This window comes from Triturus cristatus, chromosome 1_1 (assembly GCF_964204655.1).
Source record: "Triturus cristatus chromosome 1_1, aTriCri1.1, whole genome shotgun sequence".
Lineage (NCBI taxonomy): Eukaryota > Metazoa > Chordata > Amphibia > Caudata > Salamandridae > Triturus > Triturus cristatus.
In genome coordinates, this window is record NC_140579.1 from 696546327 (window position 1) to 696565932 (window position 19606).

Below are 19606 nucleotides of genomic sequence, written 5' to 3' on the forward strand. Positions count from 1 at the left end.
ACCCACCCCCATATGTCTGGGCACGCTGGGAAGTCACTGCACCCACCCATCATATGTCCGGGCACTGCTGGGAGGCCACTGCACCCACCCCTCATGTGTCTGTCCACTGCTGGGAGTCCTCTGCACCCACCCCTCATTTGTCTGGGCACTGCTGGGAGTCCTCTGCACCCACCCCTCATGTGTCTGGGCACGGCTGGGAGTCCTCTGCACCCACCCCTCATATGTCTGGGCACTGCTTGGAGTCCTCTGCACCCACCCCTCATGTGTCTGGGCACTGATGGTAGTCCTCTGTACCCACCCCTTATATGTCTGGGCACTGCTGGGAGGCCACTGCACCCACCCCTCAAATGTCTGGGCACTGCTGGGAGTCCTCTGTACCCACCCCTCATGTGTCTGGGCACTGCTGGTAGTCCTCTGCACCCATCCCTCATTTGTCTGGGCACTGCTGGGAGTCCTCTGCACCCACCCCTCATATGTCTGGGCACTGCTGGGAGGCCACTGCACCCACCCCTCATATGTCTGGGCACTGATGGTAGTGATATGCACCCACCCCTCATATGTCTGGGCACTGCTGGGAGTCCTCTGAACCCACCCCTCATGTGTCTGGGCACTGCTGGTAGTGATATGCACCCACCCCTCATATGTCTGGGCACTGCTGGGAGTCCTCTGCACCCACCCCTCATATGTCTGGGCACTGCTGGGAGGCCACTGCACCCACTCCTCATTTGACTGGGCACTGCTGGGAGTGATATGCACCCACCCCTCAAATGTCTGGGCACTGCTGGGAGGCCACTGCACCCACCTCTCAATTGTCTGGGCACTGCTGGGAGTCCTCTGCACCCACCCCTCATGTGTCTGGGCACTGATGGTAGTCCTCTGCACCCACCCCTCATATGTCTGGGCACTGCTGGGAGGCCACTGCACCCCCCCTCATGTGTCTGTCCACTGCTGGGAGTCCTCTGCACCCACCCCTCATTTGTCTGGGCACTGCTGGGAGTCCTCTGCACCCACCCCTCATGTGTCTGGGCACGGCTGGGAGTCCTCTGCACCCACCCCTTATATGTCTGGGCACTGCTGGGAGTCCTCTGCACCCACCCCTCATGTGTCTGGACACTGATGGTAGTCCTCTGCACCCACCCCTCAAATGTCTGGGCACTGCTGGGAGGCCACTGCACCCACCCCTCAAATGTCTGGGCACAGCTGGGAGTCCTCTGCACCCACCCCTCATGTGTCTGGGCACTGCTGGTAGTCCTCTGCACCCACCCCTCATATGTCTGGGCACTGCTGGGAGTCCTCTACACCCACCCCTCATGTGTCTGGGCACTGCTGGGAGTCCTCTACACCCACCCCTCATGTGTCTGGGCACTGCTGGGAGTCCTCTGCACCCACCCCTCATATGTCTGGGCACTGCTAGAAGTCCTCTGCACCCACCCCTCATGTGTCTGGGCACTGATGGTAGTCCTCTGCACCCACCCCTTATATGTCTGGGCACTGCTGGGAGGCCACTGCACCCACCCCTCATGTGTCTGGGCACTGCTAGAAGTCCTCTGCACCCACCCCTCATGTGTCTGGGCACTGATGGTAGTCCTCTGCACCCACCCCTTATATGTCTGGGCACTGCTGGGAGTCCTCTGTACCCACCCCTCATGTGTCTGGGCACTGCTGGTAGTCCTCTGCACCCACCCCTCATTTGTCTGGGCACTGCTGGGAGTCCTCTGCACCCACCCCTCATATGTCTGGCCACTGCTGGGAGGCCACTGCACCCACCCCTCATATGTCTGGGCACTGCTGGGAGTGATATGCACCCACCCCCATATGTCTGGGCACGCTGGGAAGTCACTGCACCCACCCATCATATGTCCGGGCACTGCTGGGAGGCCACTGCACCCACCCCTCATGTGTCTGTCCACTGCTGGGAGTCCTCTGCACCCACCCCTCATTTGTCTGGGCACTGCTGGGAGTCCTCTGCACCCACCCCTCATGTGTCTGGGCACGGCTGGGAGTCCTCTGCACCCACCCCTCATATGTCTGGGCACTGCTTGGAGTCCTCTGCACCCACCCCTCATGTGTCTGGGCACTGATGGTAGTCCTCTGTACCCACCCCTTATATGTCTGGGCACTGCTGGGAGGCCACTGCACCCACCCCTCAAATGTCTGGGCACTGCTGGGAGTCCTCTGTACCCACCCCTCATGTGTCTGGGCACTGCTGGTAGTCCTCTGCACCCATCCCTCATTTGTCTGGGCACTGCTGGGAGTCCTCTGCACCCACCCCTCATATGTCTGGGCACTGCTGGGAGGCCACTGCACCCACCCCTCATATGTCTGGGCACTGATGGTAGTGATATGCACCCACCCCTCATATGTCTGGGCACTGCTGGGAGTCCTCTGAACCCACCCCTCATGTGTCTGGGCACTGCTGGTAGTGATATGCACCCACCCCTCATATGTCTGGGCACTGCTGGGAGTCCTCTGCACCCACCCCTCATATGTCTGGGCACTGCTGGGAGGCCACTGCACCCACTCCTCATTTGACTGGGCACTGCTGGGAGTGATATGCACCCACCCCTCAAATGTCTGGGCACTGCTGGGAGGCCACTGCACCCACCTCTCAATTGTCTGGGCACTGCTGGGAGTCCTCTGCACCCACCCCTCATGTGTCTGGGCACTGATGGTAGTCCTCTGCACCCACCCCTCATATGTCTGGGCACTGCTGGGAGGCCACTGCACCCCCCCTCATGTGTCTGTCCACTGCTGGGAGTCCTCTGCACCCACCCCTCATTTGTCTGGGCACTGCTGGGAGTCCTCTGCACCCACCCCTCATGTGTCTGGGCACGGCTGGGAGTCCTCTGCACCCACCCCTTATATGTCTGGGCACTGCTGGGAGTCCTCTGCACCCACCCCTCATGTGTCTGGACACTGATGGTAGTCCTCTGCACCCACCCCTCAAATGTCTGGGCACTGCTGGGAGGCCACTGCACCCACCCCTCAAATGTCTGGGCACAGCTGGGAGTCCTCTGCACCCACCCCTCATGTGTCTGGGCACTGCTGGTAGTCCTCTGCACCCACCCCTCATATGTCTGGGCACTGCTGGGAGTCCTCTACACCCACCCCTCATGTGTCTGGGCACTGCTGGGAGTCCTCTACACCCACCCCTCATGTGTCTGGGCACTGCTGGGAGTCCTCTGCACCCACCCCTCATATGTCTGGGCACTGCTAGAAGTCCTCTGCACCCACCCCTCATGTGTCTGGGCACTGATGGTAGTCCTCTGCACCCACCCCTTATATGTCTGGGCACTGCTGGGAGGCCACTGCACCCACCCCTCATGTGTCTGGGCACTGCTAGAAGTCCTCTGCACCCACCCCTCATGTGTCTGGGCACTGATGGTAGTCCTCTGCACCCACCCCTTATATGTCTGGGCACTGCTGGGAGTCCTCTGTACCCACCCCTCATGTGTCTGGGCACTGCTGGTAGTCCTCTGCACCCACCCCTCATTTGTCTGGGCACTGCTGGGAGTCCTCTGCACCCACCCCTCATATGTCTGGCCACTGCTGGGAGGCCACTGCACCCACCCCTCATATGTCTGGGCACTGATGGTAGTGATATGCACCCACCCCTCATATGTCTGGGCACTGCTGGGAGTCCTCTGCATCCACCCCTCATGTGTCTGGGCACTGCTGGTAGTGATATGCACCCACCCCTCATATGTCTGGGCACTGCTGGGAGTCCTCTGCTCCCACCCCTCATAGGTCTGGTCACTGCTGGGAGGCCACTGCACCCACCCCTCAAATGTCTGGGCACTGCTGGGAGTCCTCTGTACCCACCCCTCATGTGTCTGGGCACTGCTGGTAGTCCTCTGCACCCATCCCTCATTTGTCTGGGCACTGCTGGGAGTCCTCTGCACCCACCCCTCATATGTCTGGGCACTGCTGGGAGGCCACTGCACCCACCCCTCATATGTCTGGGCACTGATGGTAGTGATATGCACCCACCCCTCATATGTCTGGGCACTGCTGGGAGTCCTCTGAACCCACCCCTCATGTGTCTGGGCACTGCTGGTAGTGATATGCACCCACCCCTCATATGTCTGGGCACTGCTGGGAGTCCTCTGCACCCACCCCTCATATGTCTGGGCACTGCTGGGAGGCCACTGCACCCACTCCTCATTTGACTGGGCACTGCTGGGAGTGATATGCACCCACCCCTCAAATGTCTGGGCACTGCTGGGAGGCCACTGCACCCACCTCTCAATTGTCTGGGCACTGCTGGGAGTCCTCTGCACCCACCCCTCATGTGTCTGGGCACTGATGGTAGTCCTCTGCACCCACCCCTCATATGTCTGGGCACTGCTGGGAGGCCACTGCACCCCCCCTCATGTGTCTGTCCACTGCTGGGAGTCCTCTGCACCCACCCCTCATTTGTCTGGGCACTGCTGGGAGTCCTCTGCACCCACCCCTCATGTGTCTGGGCACGGCTGGGAGTCCTCTGCACCCACCCCTTATATGTCTGGGCACTGCTGGGAGTCCTCTGCACCCACCCCTCATGTGTCTGGACACTGATGGTAGTCCTCTGCACCCACCCCTCAAATGTCTGGGCACTGCTGGGAGGCCACTGCACCCACCCCTCAAATGTCTGGGCACAGCTGGGAGTCCTCTGCACCCACCCCTCATGTGTCTGGGCACTGCTGGTAGTCCTCTGCACCCACCCCTCATATGTCTGGGCACTGCTGGGAGTCCTCTACACCCACCCCTCATGTGTCTGGGCACTGCTGGGAGTCCTCTACACCCACCCCTCATGTGTCTGGGCACTGCTGGGAGTCCTCTGCACCCACCCCTCATATGTCTGGGCACTGCTAGAAGTCCTCTGCACCCACCCCTCATGTGTCTGGGCACTGATGGTAGTCCTCTGCACCCACCCCTTATATGTCTGGGCACTGCTGGGAGGCCACTGCACCCACCCCTCATGTGTCTGGGCACTGCTAGAAGTCCTCTGCACCCACCCCTCATGTGTCTGGGCACTGATGGTAGTCCTCTGCACCCACCCCTTATATGTCTGGGCACTGCTGGGAGTCCTCTGTACCCACCCCTCATGTGTCTGGGCACTGCTGGTAGTCCTCTGCACCCACCCCTCATTTGTCTGGGCACTGCTGGGAGTCCTCTGCACCCACCCCTCATATGTCTGGCCACTGCTGGGAGGCCACTGCACCCACCCCTCATATGTCTGGGCACTGATGGTAGTGATATGCACCCACCCCTCATATGTCTGGGCACTGCTGGGAGTCCTCTGCATCCACCCCTCATGTGTCTGGGCACTGCTGGTAGTGATATGCACCCACCCCTCATATGTCTGGGCACTGCTGGGAGTCCTCTGCTCCCACCCCTCATAGGTCTGGTCACTGCTGGGAGTACTCTGCACACACCCCTCATGTGTCTGGGCACTGGTGGTAGTCCTCTGCACCCACCCCTCATATGTCTGGGCACTGCTGGAAGGCCACTGCACCCACCCCTCATGTGTCTGTCCACTGCCGGGAGTCCTCTGCACCCACACATAATTTGTCTGGGCACTGATGGTAGTGATATGCACCCACCCCTCATATGTCTAGGCACTGCTGGGAGTCCTCTGCACCCACCCCTCATATGTCTGGGCACTGCTGGGAGTGATATGCACCCACCCCTCATATGTCTGGGCACGCTGGGAAGTCACTGCACCCTCCCCTCAAATGTCCGGGCACTGCTGGGAGGCCACTGCACCCACCCCTCATGTGTCTGTCCACTGCTGGGAGTCCTCTGCACCCACCCCTCATTTGTCTGGGCACTGCTGGGAGTCCTCTGCACCCATCCCTCATGTGTCTTGGCACGGCTGGGAGTCCTCTGCACCCACCCCTCATATGTCTGGGCACTGCTGGGAGTCCTCTGCACCCACCCCTCATGTGTCTGGGCACTGATGGTAGTCCTCTGTACCCACCCCTTATATGTCTGGGCACTGCTGGGAGGCCACTGCACCCACCCCCCAAATGTCTGGGCACTGCTGGGAGTCCTCTGTACCCACCCCTCATGTGTCTGGGTACTGCTGGTAGTCCTCTGCACCCATCCCTCATTTGTCTGGGCACTGCTGGGAGTCCTCTGCACCCACCCCTCATATGTCTGGGCACTGCTGGGAGGCCACTGCACCCACCCCTCAAATGTCTGGGCACTGCTGGAAGTCCTCTGTACCCACCCCTCATGTGTCTGGGCACTGCTGGTAGTCCTCTGCACCCATCCCTCATTTGTCTGGGCACTGCTGGGAGTCCTCTGCACCCACCCCTCATGTGTCTGGGCACTGCTGGTAGTGATATGCCCCCACCCCTCATATGTCTGGGCACTGCTGGGAGTCCTCTGCTCCCACCCCTCATAGGTCTGGTCACTGCTGGGAGTCCTCTGCACCCACCCCTCCTGTGTCTGGGCCCTGGTGGTAGTCCTCTGCACCCACCCCTCATATGTCTGGGCACTGCTGGAAGGCCACTGCACCCACCCCTCATGTGTCTGTCCACTGCCGGGAGTCCTCTGCACCCACCCATCATTTGTCTGGGCACTGATGGTAGTGATATGCACCCACCCCTCATATGTCTGGGCACTGCTGGGAGTCCTCTGCACCCACCCCTCATATGTCTGGGCACTGCTGGGAGTGATATGCACCCACCCCCCATATGTCTGGGCACGCTGGGAAGTCACTGCACCCACCCCTCATATGTCCGGGCACTGCTGGGAGGCCACTGCACCCACCCCTCATGTGTCTGTCCACTGCTGGGAGTCCTCTGCACCCACCCCTCATTTGTCTGGGCACTGCTGGGAGTCCTCTGCACCCACCCCTCATGTGTCTGGGCACGGCTGGGAGTCCTCTGCACCCACCCCTCATATGTCTGGGCACTGCTGGGAGTCCTCTGCACCCACCCCTCATGTGTCTGGGCACTGATGGTAGTCCTCTGTACCCACCCCTTATATGTCAGGGCACTGCTGGGAGGCCACTGCACCCACCCCTCAAATGTCTGGGCACTGCTGGGAGTCCTCTGTACCCACCCCTCATGTGTCTGGGCACTGCTGGTAGTCCTCTGCACCCATCCCTCATTTGTCTGGGCACTGCTGGGAGTCCTCTGCACCCACCCCTCATATGTCTGGGCACTGCTGGGAGGCCACTGCACCCACCCCTCATATGTCTGGGCACTGCTGGGAGTCCTCTGAACCCACCCCTCATGTGTCTGGGCACTGCAGTTAGTGATATGCACCCACCCCTCATATGTCTGGGCACTGCTGGGAGTCCTCTGCACCCACCCCTCATATGTCTGGGCACTGCTGGGAGGCCACTGCACCCACCCCTCATTTGACTGGGCACTGCTGGGAGTGATATGCACCCACCCCTCATATGTCTCGGCACTGCTGGGAGGCCACTGCACCCACCCCTCAATTGTCTGGGCACTGCTGGGAGTCCTCTGCACCCACCCCTCATGTGTCTTGGCACTGATGGTAGTCCTCTGCACCCACCCCTCATATGTCTGGGCACTGCTGGGAGGCCACTGCACCCCCCCTCATGTGTCTGTCCACTGCTGGGAGTCCTCTGCACCCACCCCTCATTTGTCTGGGCACTGCTGGGAGTCCTCTGCACCCACCCCTCATGTGTCTGGGCACGGCTGGGAGTCCTCTGCACCCACCCCTTATATGTCTGGGCACTGCTGGGAGTCCTCTGCACCCACCCCTCATGTGTCTGGACACTGATGGTAGTCCTCTGCACCCACCCCTCAAATGTCTGGGCACTGCTGGGAGGCCACTGCACCCACCCCTCAAATGTCTGGGCACAGCTGGGAGTCCTCTGCACCCACCCCTCATGTGTCTGGGCACTGCTGGTAGTCCTCTGCACCCACCCCTCATATGTCTGGGCACTGCTGGGAGTCCTCTACACCCACCCCTCATGTGTCTGGGCACTGCTGGGAGTCCTCTGCACCCACCCCTCATGTGTCTGGGCACTGCTGGTAGTGATATGCACCCACCCCTCATATGTCTGGGCACTGCTGGGAGTCCTCTGCACCCACCCCTCATGTGTCTGGGCACTGATGGTAGTCCTCTGCACCCACCCCTTATATGTCTGGGCACTGCTGGGAGGCCACTGCACCCACCCCTCATATGTCTGGGCACTGCTGGGAGTCCTCTGCACCCACTCCTCATGTGTCTGGGCACTGCTGGTAGTCCTCTGCACCCACCCCTCATTTGTCTGTGCACTGCTGGGAGTCCTCTGCACCCACCCCTCATATGTCTGGCCACTGCTGGGAGGCCACTGCACCCAGCCCTCATATGTCTGGGCACTGATGGTAGTGATATGCACCCACTCCTCATATGTCTGGGCACTGCTGGGAGTCCTCTGAACTCACCCCTCATGTGTCTGGGCACTGCTGGTAGTGATATGCACCCACCCCTCATATGTCTGGGCACTGCTGGGAGTCCTCTGCACCCACTCCTCATATGTCTGGGCACTGCTGGGAGGCCACTGCACCCACCCCTCATTTGTCTGGGCACTGCTGGAAGTGATATGCACCCACCCCTCATATGTCTGGGCACGCTGGGAAGTCACTGCACCCTCCCCTCAAATGTCCGGGCACTGCTGGGAGGCCACTGCACCCACCCCTCATGTGTCTGTCCACTGCTGGGAGTCCTCTGCACCCACCCCTCATTTGTCTGGGCACTGCTGGGAGTCCTCTGCACCCATCCCTCATGTGTCTGGGCACGGCTGGGAGTCCTCTGCACCCACCCCTCATATGTCTGGGCACTGCTGGGAGTCCTCTGCACCCACCCCTCATGTGTCTGGGCACTGATGGTAGTCCTCTGTACCCACCCCTTATATGTCTGGGCACTGCTGGGAGGCCACTGCACCCACCCCCCAAATGTCTGGGCACTGCTGGGAGTCCTCTGTACCCACCCCTCATGTGTCTGGGTACTGCTGGTAGTCCTCTGCACCCATCCCTCATTTGTCTGGGCACTGCTGGGAGTCCTCTGCACCCACCCCTCATATGTCTGGGCACTGCTGGGAGGCCACTGCACCCACCCCTCAAATGTCTGGGCACTGCTGGAAGTCCTCTGTACCCACCCCTCATGTGTCTGGGCACTGCTGGTAGTCCTCTGCACCCATCCCTCATTTGTCTGGGCACTGCTGGGAGTCCTCTGCACCCACCCCTCATGTGTCTGGGCACTGCTGGTAGTGATATGCCCCCACCCCTCATATGTCTGGGCACTGCTGGGAGTCCTCTGCTCCCACCCCTCATAGGTCTGGTCACTGCTGGGAGTCCTCTGCACCCACCCCTCCTGTGTCTGGGCCCTGGTGGTAGTCCTCTGCACCCACCCCTCATATGTCTGGGCACTGCTGGAAGGCCACTGCACCCACCCCTCATGTGTCTGTCCACTGCCGGGAGTCCTCTGCACCCACCCATCATTTGTCTGGGCACTGATGGTAGTGATATGCACCCACCCCTCATATGTCTGGGCACTGCTGGGAGTCCTCTGCACCCACCCCTCATATGTCTGGGCACTGCTGGGAGTGATATGCACCCACCCCCCATATGTCTGGGCACGCTGGGAAGTCACTGCACCCACCCCTCATATGTCCGGGCACTGCTGGGAGGCCACTGCACCCACCCCTCATGTGTCTGTCCACTGCTGGGAGTCCTCTGCACCCACCCCTCATTTGTCTGGGCACTGCTGGGAGTCCTCTGCACCCACCCCTCATGTGTCTGGGCACGGCTGGGAGTCCTCTGCACCCACCCCTCATATGTCTGGGCACTGCTGGGAGTCCTCTGCACCCACCCCTCATGTGTCTGGGCACTGATGGTAGTCCTCTGTACCCACCCCTTATATGTCTGGGCACTGCTGGGAGGCCACTGCACCCACCCCTCAAATGTCTGGGCACTGCTGGGAGTCCTCTGTACCCACCCCTCATGTGTCTGGGCACTGCTGGTAGTCCTCTGCACCCATCCCTCATTTGTCTGGGCACTGCTGGGAGTCCTCTGCACCCACCCCTCATATGTCTGGGCACTGCTGGGAGGCCACTGCACCCACCCCTCATATGTCTGGGCACTGCTGGGAGTCCTCTGAACCCACCCCTCATGTGTCTGGGCACTGCTGGTAGTGATATGCACCCACCCCTCATATGTCTGGGCACTGCTGGGAGTCCTCTGCACCCACCCCTCATATGTCTGGGCACTGCTGGGAGGCCACTGCACCCACCCCTCATTTGACTGGGCACTGCTGGGAGTGATATGCACCCACCCCTCATATGTCTCGGCACTGCTGGGAGGCCACTGCACCCACCCCTCAATTGTCTGGGCACTGCTGGGAGTCCTCTGCACCCACCCCTCATGTGTCTTGGCACTGATGGTAGTCCTCTGCACCCACCCCTCATATGTCTGGGCACTGCTGGGAGGCCACTGCACCCCCCCTCATGTGTCTGTCCACTGCTGGGAGTCCTCTGCACCCACCCCTCATTTGTCTGGGCACTGCTGGGAGTCCTCTGCACCCACCCCTCATGTGTCTGGGCACGGCTGGGAGTCCTCTGCACCCACCCCTTATATGTCTGGGCACTGCTGGGAGTCCTCTGCACCCACCCCTCATGTGTCTGGACACTGATGGTAGTCCTCTGCACCCACCCCTCAAATGTCTGGGCACTGCTGGGAGGCCACTGCACCCACCCCTCAAATGTCTGGGCACAGCTGGGAGTCCTCTGCACCCACCCCTCATGTGTCTGGGCACTGCTGGTAGTCCTCTGCACCCACCCCTCATATGTCTGGGCACTGCTGGGAGTCCTCTACACCCACCCCTCATGTGTCTGGGCACTGCTGGGAGTCTTCTGCACCCACCCCTCATGTGTCTGGGCACTGCTGGTAGTGATATGCACCCACCCCTCATATGTCTGGGCACTGCTGGGAGTCCTCTGCACCCACCCCTCATGTGTCTGGGCACTGATGGTAGTCCTCTGCACCCACCCCTTATATGTCTGGGCACTGCTGGGAGGCCACTGCACCCACCCCTCAAATGTCTGGGCACTGCTGGGAGTCCTCTGTACCCACCCCTCATGTGTCTGGGCACTGCTGGTAGTCCTCTGCACCCACCCCTCATTTGTCTGTGCACTGCTGGGAGTCCTCTGCACCCACCCCTCATATGTCTGGCCACTGCTGGGAGGCCACTGCACCCAGCCCTCATATGTCTGGGCACTGATGGTAGTGATATGCACCCACTCCTCATATGTCTGGGCACTGCTGGGAGTCCTCTGAACTCACCCCTCATGTGTCTGGGCACTGCTGGTAGTGATATGCACCCACCCCTCATATGTCTGGGCACTGCTGGGAGTCCTCTGCACCCACTCCTCATATGTCTGGGCACTGCTGGGAGGCCACTGCACCCACCCCTCATTTGTCTGGGCACTGCTGGAAGTGATATGCACCCACCCCTCATATGTCTGGGCACTGCTGGGAGGCCACTGCACCCACCCCTCAATTGTCTGGGCACTGCTGGGAGTCCTCTGCACCCACCCCTCATGTGTCTGGGCACTGATGGTAGTCCTCTGCACCCACCCCTCATATGTCTGGGCACTGCTGGGAGGCCCCTGCACCCACCCCTCATGTGTCTGTCCACTGCTGGGAGTCCTCTGCACCCACCCCTCATTTGTCTGGGCACTGCTGGGAGTCCTCTGCACCCACCCCTCATGTGTCTGGGCACGGCTGGGAGTCCTCTGCACCCACCCCTTATATGTCTGGGCACTGCTTGGAGTCCTCTGAACCCACCCCTCATATGTCTGGGCACTGCTGGGAGGCCACTGAACCCACCCCTCATATGTCTGGGCACTGATGGTAGTGATATGCACCCACCCCTCATATGTCTGGGCACTGCTGGGAGTCCTCTGCACCCACCCCTCATGTGTCTGGGCACTGCTGGTAGTGATATGCACCCACCCCTCCTATGTCTGGGCACTGCTGGGAGTCCTCTGCTCCCACCCCTCATAGGTCTGGTCACTTCTGGGAGTCCTCTGCACCCACCCCTCATGTGTCTGAGCCCTGGTGGTAGTCCTCTGCACCCACCCCTCATATGTCTGGGCACTGCTGGAAGGCCACTGCACCCACCCCTCATGTGTCTATCCACTGCCGGGAGTCCTCTGCACCCACCCATCATTTGTCTGGGCACTGATGGTAGTGATATGCACCCACCCCTCATATGTCTGGGCACTGCTGGGAGTCCTCTGCACCCACCCCTCATATGTCTGGGCACTGCTGGGAGTGATATGCACCCACCCCCATATGTCTGGGCACGCTGGGAAGTCACTGCACCCACCCATCATATGTCCGGGCACTGCTGGGAGGCCACTGCACCCACCCCTCATGTGTCTGTCCACTGCTGGGAGTCCTCTGCACCCACCCCTCATTTGTCTGGGCACTGCTGGGAGTCCTCTGCACCCACCCCTCATGTGTCTGGGCACGGCTGGGAGTCCTCTGCACCAACCCCTCATATGTCTGGGCACTGCTGGGAGTCCTCTGCACCCACCCCTCATGTGTCTGGGCACTGATGGTAGTCCTCTGTACCCACCCCTTACATGTCTGGGCACTGCTGGGAGGCCACTGCACCCACCCCTCAAATGTCTGGGCACTGCTGGGAGTCCTCTGTACCCACCCCTCATGTGTCTGGGCACTGCTGGTAGTCCTCTGCACCCATCCCTCATTTGTCTGGGCACTGCTGGGAGTCCTCTGCACCCACCCCTCATATGTCTGGGCACTGCTGGGAGGCCACTGCACCCACCCCTCATATGTCTGGGCACTGATGGTAGCGATATGCACCCACCCCTCATATGTCTGGGCACTGCTGGGAGTCCTCTGAACCCACCCCTCATGTGTCTGGGCACTGCTGGTAGTGATATGCACCCACCCCTCATATGTCTGGGCACTGCTGGGAGTCCTCTGCACCCACCCCTCATATGTCTGGGCACTGCTGGGAGGCCACTGCACCCACTCCTCATTTGACTGGGCACTGCTGGGAGTGATATGCACCCACCCCTCAAATGTCTGGGCACTGCTGGGAGGCCACTGCACCCACCTCTCAATTGTCTGGGCACTGCTGGGAGTCCTCTGCACCCACCCCTCATGTGTCTGGGCACTGATGGTAGTCCTCTGCACCCACCCCTCATATGTCTGGGCACTGCTGGGAGGCCACTGCACGCCCCCTCATGTGTCTGTCCACTGCTGGGAGTCCTCTGCACCCACCCCTCATTTGTCTGGGCACTGCTGGGAGTCCTCTGCACCCACCCCTCATGTGTCTGGGCACGGCTGGGAGTCCTCTGCACCCACCCCTTATATGTCTGGGCACTGCTGGGAGTCCTCTGCACCCACCCCTCATGTGTCTGGACACTGATGGTAGTCCTCTGCACCCACCCCTCAAATGTCTGGGCACTGCTGGGAGGCCACTGCACCCACCCCTCAAATGTCTGGGCACAGCTGGGAGTCCTCTGCACCCACCCCTCATGTGTCTGGGCACTGCTGGTAGTCCTCTGCACCCACCCCTCATATGTCTGGGCACTGCTGGGAGTCCTCTACACCCACCCCTCATGTGTCTGGGCACTGCTGGGAGTCCTCTACACCCACCCCTCATGTGTCTGGGCACTGCTGGGAGTCCTCTGCACCCACCCCTCATATGTCTGGGCACTGCTAGAAGTCCTCTGCACCCACCCCTCATGTGTCTGGGCACTGATGGTAGTCCTCTGCACCCACCTCTTATATGTCTGGGCACTGCTGGGAGGCCACTGCACCCACCCCTCAAATGTCTCGGCACTGCTGGGAGTCCTCTGTACCCACCCCTCATGTGTCTGGGCACTGCTGGTAGTCCTCTGCACCCACCCCTCATTTGTCTGGGCACTGCTGGGAGTCCTCTGCACCCACCCCTCATATGTCTGGCCACTGCTGGGAGGCCACTGCACCCACCCCTCATATGTCTGGGCACTGATGGTAGTGATATGCACCCACCCCTCATGTGTCTGGGCACTGCTGGGAGTCCTCTGCATCCACCCCTCATGTGTCTGGGCACTGCTGGTAGTGATATGCACCCATCCCTCATATGTCTGGGCACTGCTGGGAGTCCTCTGCTCCCACCCCTCATAGGTCTGGTCACTGCTGGGAGTACTCTGCACCCACCCCTCATGTGTCTGGGCACTGGTGGTAGTCCTCTGCACCCACCCCTCATATGTCTGGGCACTGCTGGAAGGCCACTGCACCCACCCCTCATGTGTCTGTCCACTGCCGGGAGTCCTCTGCACCCACACATAATTTGTCTGGGCACTGATGGTAGTGATATGCACCCACCCCTCATATGTCTGGGCACTGCTGGGAGTCCTCTACACCCACCCCTCATGTGTCTGGGCACTGCTGGGAGTCCTCTGCACCCACCCCTCATATGTCTGGGCACTGCTAGAAGTCCTCTGCACCCACCCCTCATGTGTCTGGGCACTGATGGTAGTCCTCTGCACCCACCTCTTATATGTCTGGGCACTGCTGGGAGGCCACTGCACCCACCCCTCAAATGTCTGGGCACTGCTGGGAGTCCTCTGTACCCACCCCTCATGTGTCAGGGCACTGCTGGTAGTCCTCTGCACCCACCCCTCATTTGTCTGGGCACTGCTGGGAGTCCTCTGCACCCACCCCTCATATGTCTGGCCACTGCTGGGAGGCCACTGCACCCACCCCTCATATGTCTGGGCACTGATGGTAGTGATATGCACCCACCCCTCATGTGTCTGGGCACTGCTGGGAGTCCTCTGCATCCACCCCTCATGTGTCTGGGCACTGCTGGTAGTGATATGCACCCATCCCTCATATGTCTGGGCACTGCTGGGAGTCCTCTGCTCCCACCCCTCATAGGTCTGGTCACTGCTGGGAGTACTCTGCACCCACCCCTCATGTGTCTGGGCACTGGTGGTAGTCCTCTGCACCCACCCCTCATATGTCTGGGCACTGCTGGAAGGCCACTGCACCCACCCCTCATGTGTCTGTCCACTGCCGGGAGTCCTCTGCACCCACACATAATTTGTCTGGGCACTGATGGTAGTGATATGCACCCACCCCTCATATGTCTGGGCACTGCTGGGAGTCCTCTGCACCCACCCCTCATATGTCTGGGCACTGCTGGGAGTGATATGCACCCACCCCTCATATGTCTGGGCACGCTGGGAAGTCACTGCACCCTCCCCTCATATGTCCGGGCACTGCTGGGAGGCCACTGCACCCACCCCTCATGTGTCTGTCCACTGCTGGGAGTCCTCTGCACCCACCCCTCATTTGTCTGGGCACTGCTGGGAGTACTCTGCACCCACCCCTCATGTGTCTGGGCACGGCTGGGAGTCCTCTGCACCCACCCCTCATATGTCTGGGCACTGCTGGGAGTCCTCTGCACCCACCCCTCATGTGTCTGGGCACTGATGGTAGTCCTCTGTACCCACCCCTTATATGTCTGGGCACTGCTGGGAGGCCACTGCACCCACCCCCCAAATGTCTGGGCACTGCTGGGAGTACTCTGTACCCACCCCTCATGTGTCTGGGTACTGCTGGTAGTCCTCTGCACCCATCCCTCATTTGTCTGGGCACTGCCGGGAGTCCTCTGCACCCACCCCTCATATGTCTGGGCACTGCTGGGAGGCCACTGCACCCACCCCTCAAATGTCTGGGCACTGCTGGGAGTCCTCTGTACCCACCCCTCATGTGTCTGGGCACTGCTGGTAGTCCTCTGCACCCATCCCTCATTTGTCTGGGCACTGCTGGGAGTCCTCTGCACCCACCCCTCATGTGTCTGGGCACTGCTGGTAGTGATATGCCCCCACCCCTCATATGTCTGGGCACTGCTGGGAGTCCTCTGCTCCCACCCCTCATAGGTCTGGTCACTGCTGGGAGTCCTCTGCACCCACCCCTCATGTGTCTGGGCCCTGGTGGTAGTCCTCTGCACCCACCCCTCATATGTCTGGGCACTGCTGGAAGGCCACTGCACCCACCCCTCATGTGTCTGTCCACTGCCGGGAGTCCTCTGCACCCACCCATCATTTGTCTGGGCACTGATGGTAGTGATATGCACCCACCCCTCATATGTCTGGGCACTGCTGGGAGTCCTCTGCACCCACCCCTCATATGTCTGGGCACTGCTGGGAGTGATATGCACCCACCCCCCATATGTCTGGGCACGCTGGGAAGTCACTGCACCCACCCCTCATATGTCCGGGCACTGCTGGGAGGCCACTGCACCCACCCCTCATGTGTCTGTCCACTGCTGGCAGTCCTCTGCACCCACCCCTCATTTGTCTGGGCACTGCTGGGAGTCCTCTGCACCCACCCCTCATGTGTCTGGGCACGGCTGGGAGTCCTCTGCACCCACCCCTCATATGTCTGGGCACTGCTGGGAGTCCTCTGCACCCACCCCTCATGTGTCTGGGCACTGATGGTAGTCCTCTGTACCCACCCCTTATATGTCTGGGCACTGCTGGGAGGCCACTGCACCCACCCCTCAAATGTCTGGGCACTGCAGGGAGTCCTCTGTACCCACCCCTCATGTGTCTGGGCACTGCTGGTAGTCCTCTGCACCCATCCCTCATTTGTCTGGGCACTGCTGGGAGTCCTCTGCACCCACCCCTCATATGTCTGGGCACTGCTGGGAGGCCACTGCACCCACCCCTCATATGTCTGGGCACTGCTGGGAGTCCTCTGAACCCACCCCTCATGTGTCTGGGCACTGCTGGTAGTGATATGCACCCACCCCTCATATGTCTGGGCACTGCTGGGAGTCCTCTGCACCCACCCCTCATATGTCTGGGCACTGCTGGGAGGCCACTGCACCCACCCCTCATTTGACTGGGCACTGCTGGGAGTGATATGCACCCACCCCTCATATGTCTCGGCACTGCTGGGAGGCCACTGCACCCACCCCTCAATTGTCTGGGCACTGCTGGGAGTCCTCTGCACCCACCCCTCATGTGTCTTGGCACTGATGGTAGTCCTCTGCACCCACCCCTTATATGTCTGGGCACTGATGGGAGGCCACTGCACCCCCCCTCATGTGTCTGTCCACTGCTGGGAGTCCTCTGCACCCACCCCTCATTTGTCTGGGCACTGCTGGGAGTCCTCTGCACCCACCCCTCATGTGTCTGGGCACGGCTGGGAGTCCTCTGCACCCACCCCTTATATGTCTGGGCACTGCTGGGAGTCCTCTGCACCCACCCCTCATGTGTCTGGACACTGATGGTAGTCCTCTGCACCCACCCCTCAAATGTCTGGGCACTGCTGGGAGGCCACTGCACCCACCCCTCAAATGTCTGGGCACAGCTGGGAGTCCTCTGCACCCACCCCTCATGTGTCTGGGCACTGCTGGTATTCCTCTGCACCCACCCCTCATATGTCTGGGCACTGCTGGGAGTCCTCTACACCCACCCCTCATGTGTCTGGGCACTGCTGGGAGTCCTCTGCACCCACCCCTCATGTGTCTGGGCACTGCTGGTAGTGATTTGCACCCACCCCTCATATGTCTGGGCACTGCTGGGAGTCCTCTGCACCCACCCCTCATGTGTCTGGGCACTGATGGTAGTCCTCTGCACCCACCCCTTATATGTCTGGGCACTGCTGGGAGGCCACTGCACCCACCCCTCAAATGTCTGGGCACTGCTGGGAGTCCTCTGTACCCACCCCTCATGTGTCTGGGCACTGCTGGTAGTCCTCTGCACCCACCCCTCATTTGTCTGTGCACTGCTGGGAGTCCTCTGCACCCACCCCTCATATGTCTGGCCACTGCTGGGAGGCCACTGCACCCACCCCTCATATGTCTGGGCACTGATGGTAGTGATATGCACCCACCCCTCATATGTCTGGGCACTGCTGGGAGTCCTCTGAACTCACCCCTCATGTGTCTGGGCACTGCTGGTAGTGATATGCACCCACCCCTCATATGTCTGGGCACTGCTGGGAGTCCTCTGCACCCACTCCTCATATGTCTGGGCACTGCTGGGAGGCCACTGCACCCACCCCTCATTTGTCTGGGCACTGCTGGAAGTGATATGCACCCACCCCTCATATGTCTGGGCACTGCTGGGAGGCCACTGCACCCACCCCTCAATTGTCTGGGCACTGCTGGGAGTCCTCTGCACCCACCCCTCATGTGTCTGGGCACTGATGGTAGTCCTCTGCACCCACCCCTCATATGTCTGGGCACTGCTGGGAGGCCACTGCACCCACCCCTCATGTGTCTGTCCACTGCTGGGAGTCCTCTGCTCCCACCCCTCATTTGTCTGGGCACTGCTGGGAGTCCTCTGCACCCACCCCTCATGTGTCTGGGCACGGCTGGGAGTCCTCTGCACCCACCCCTTATATGTCTGGGCACTGCTGGGAGTCCTCTGCACCCACCCCTCATATGTCTGGGCACTGCTGGGAGGCCACTGAACCCACCCCTCATATGTCTGGGCACTGATGGTAGTGATATGCACCCACCCCTCATATGTCTGGGCACTGCTGGGAGTCCTCTGCACCCACCCCTCATGTGTCTGGGCACTGCTGGTAGTGATATGCACCCACCCCTCCTATGTCTGGGCACTGCTGGGAGTCCTCTGCACCCACCCCTCATGTGTCTGGGCACTGCTGGGAGTGATATGCACCCACCCCTCATATGTCTGGGCACTGATGGGAGGCCACTGCACCCACCCCTCAAATGTCTGGGCACTGCTGGGAGTCCTCTGCACCCACCCTCATGTGTCTGGGCACTGATGGTAGTCCTCTGCACCCGCCCCTCATATGTCTGCGCACTGCTGTGAGGCCACTGCACCCAACCTTCATGTGTATGTCCACTGCTGGGAGTCCTCTGCACACACCCCTCATTTGTCTGGGCACTGCTTGGAGTCCTCTGCACCCACCCCTCATGTGTCTGGGCACTGCTGGTAGTGATATGCACCCACTCCTCATATGTCTGGGCACTGCTGGGAGTCCTCTGCACCCACCCCTCATATGTCTGGGCACTGCTGGGAGGCCACTGCACCCACCCCTCATATGTCTGGGCACTGCTGGGAGGCCACTGCACCCACCCCTCATGTGTCTGTCCACTCCTGGGAGTCCTCTGCACCCACCCATCATTTGTATGGGCACTGATGGTAGTGATATGCACCCACCCCTCATATGTCTGGGCACTGCTGGGAGGGCTCTGCACCCACCCCTCATATGTCCGGGCACTGCTGGGAGGCCACTGCACCCACCCCTCATATGTCTGGGCACTGCTGGGAAGTCACTGCACCCACCCCTCATATGTCCGGGCACTGCTGCGAGGCCACTGCACCCACCCCTCATGTGTCTGTCCACTGCTGGGAGTCCTCTGCACCCACCCCTCATTTGTCTGGGCACTGCTGGGAGTCCTCTGCACCCACCTCTCATGTGTCTGGGCACGGCTGGGAGTCCTCTGCACCCACCCCTCATATGTCTTGGTACTGCTGGGAGTCTTCTGCACCCAGCCCTCATGTGTCTGGGCACTGATGGTAGTCCTCTGCACCCACCCCTCATATGTCTGGGCACTGCTGGGAGGCCACTGCACCCACCCCTCA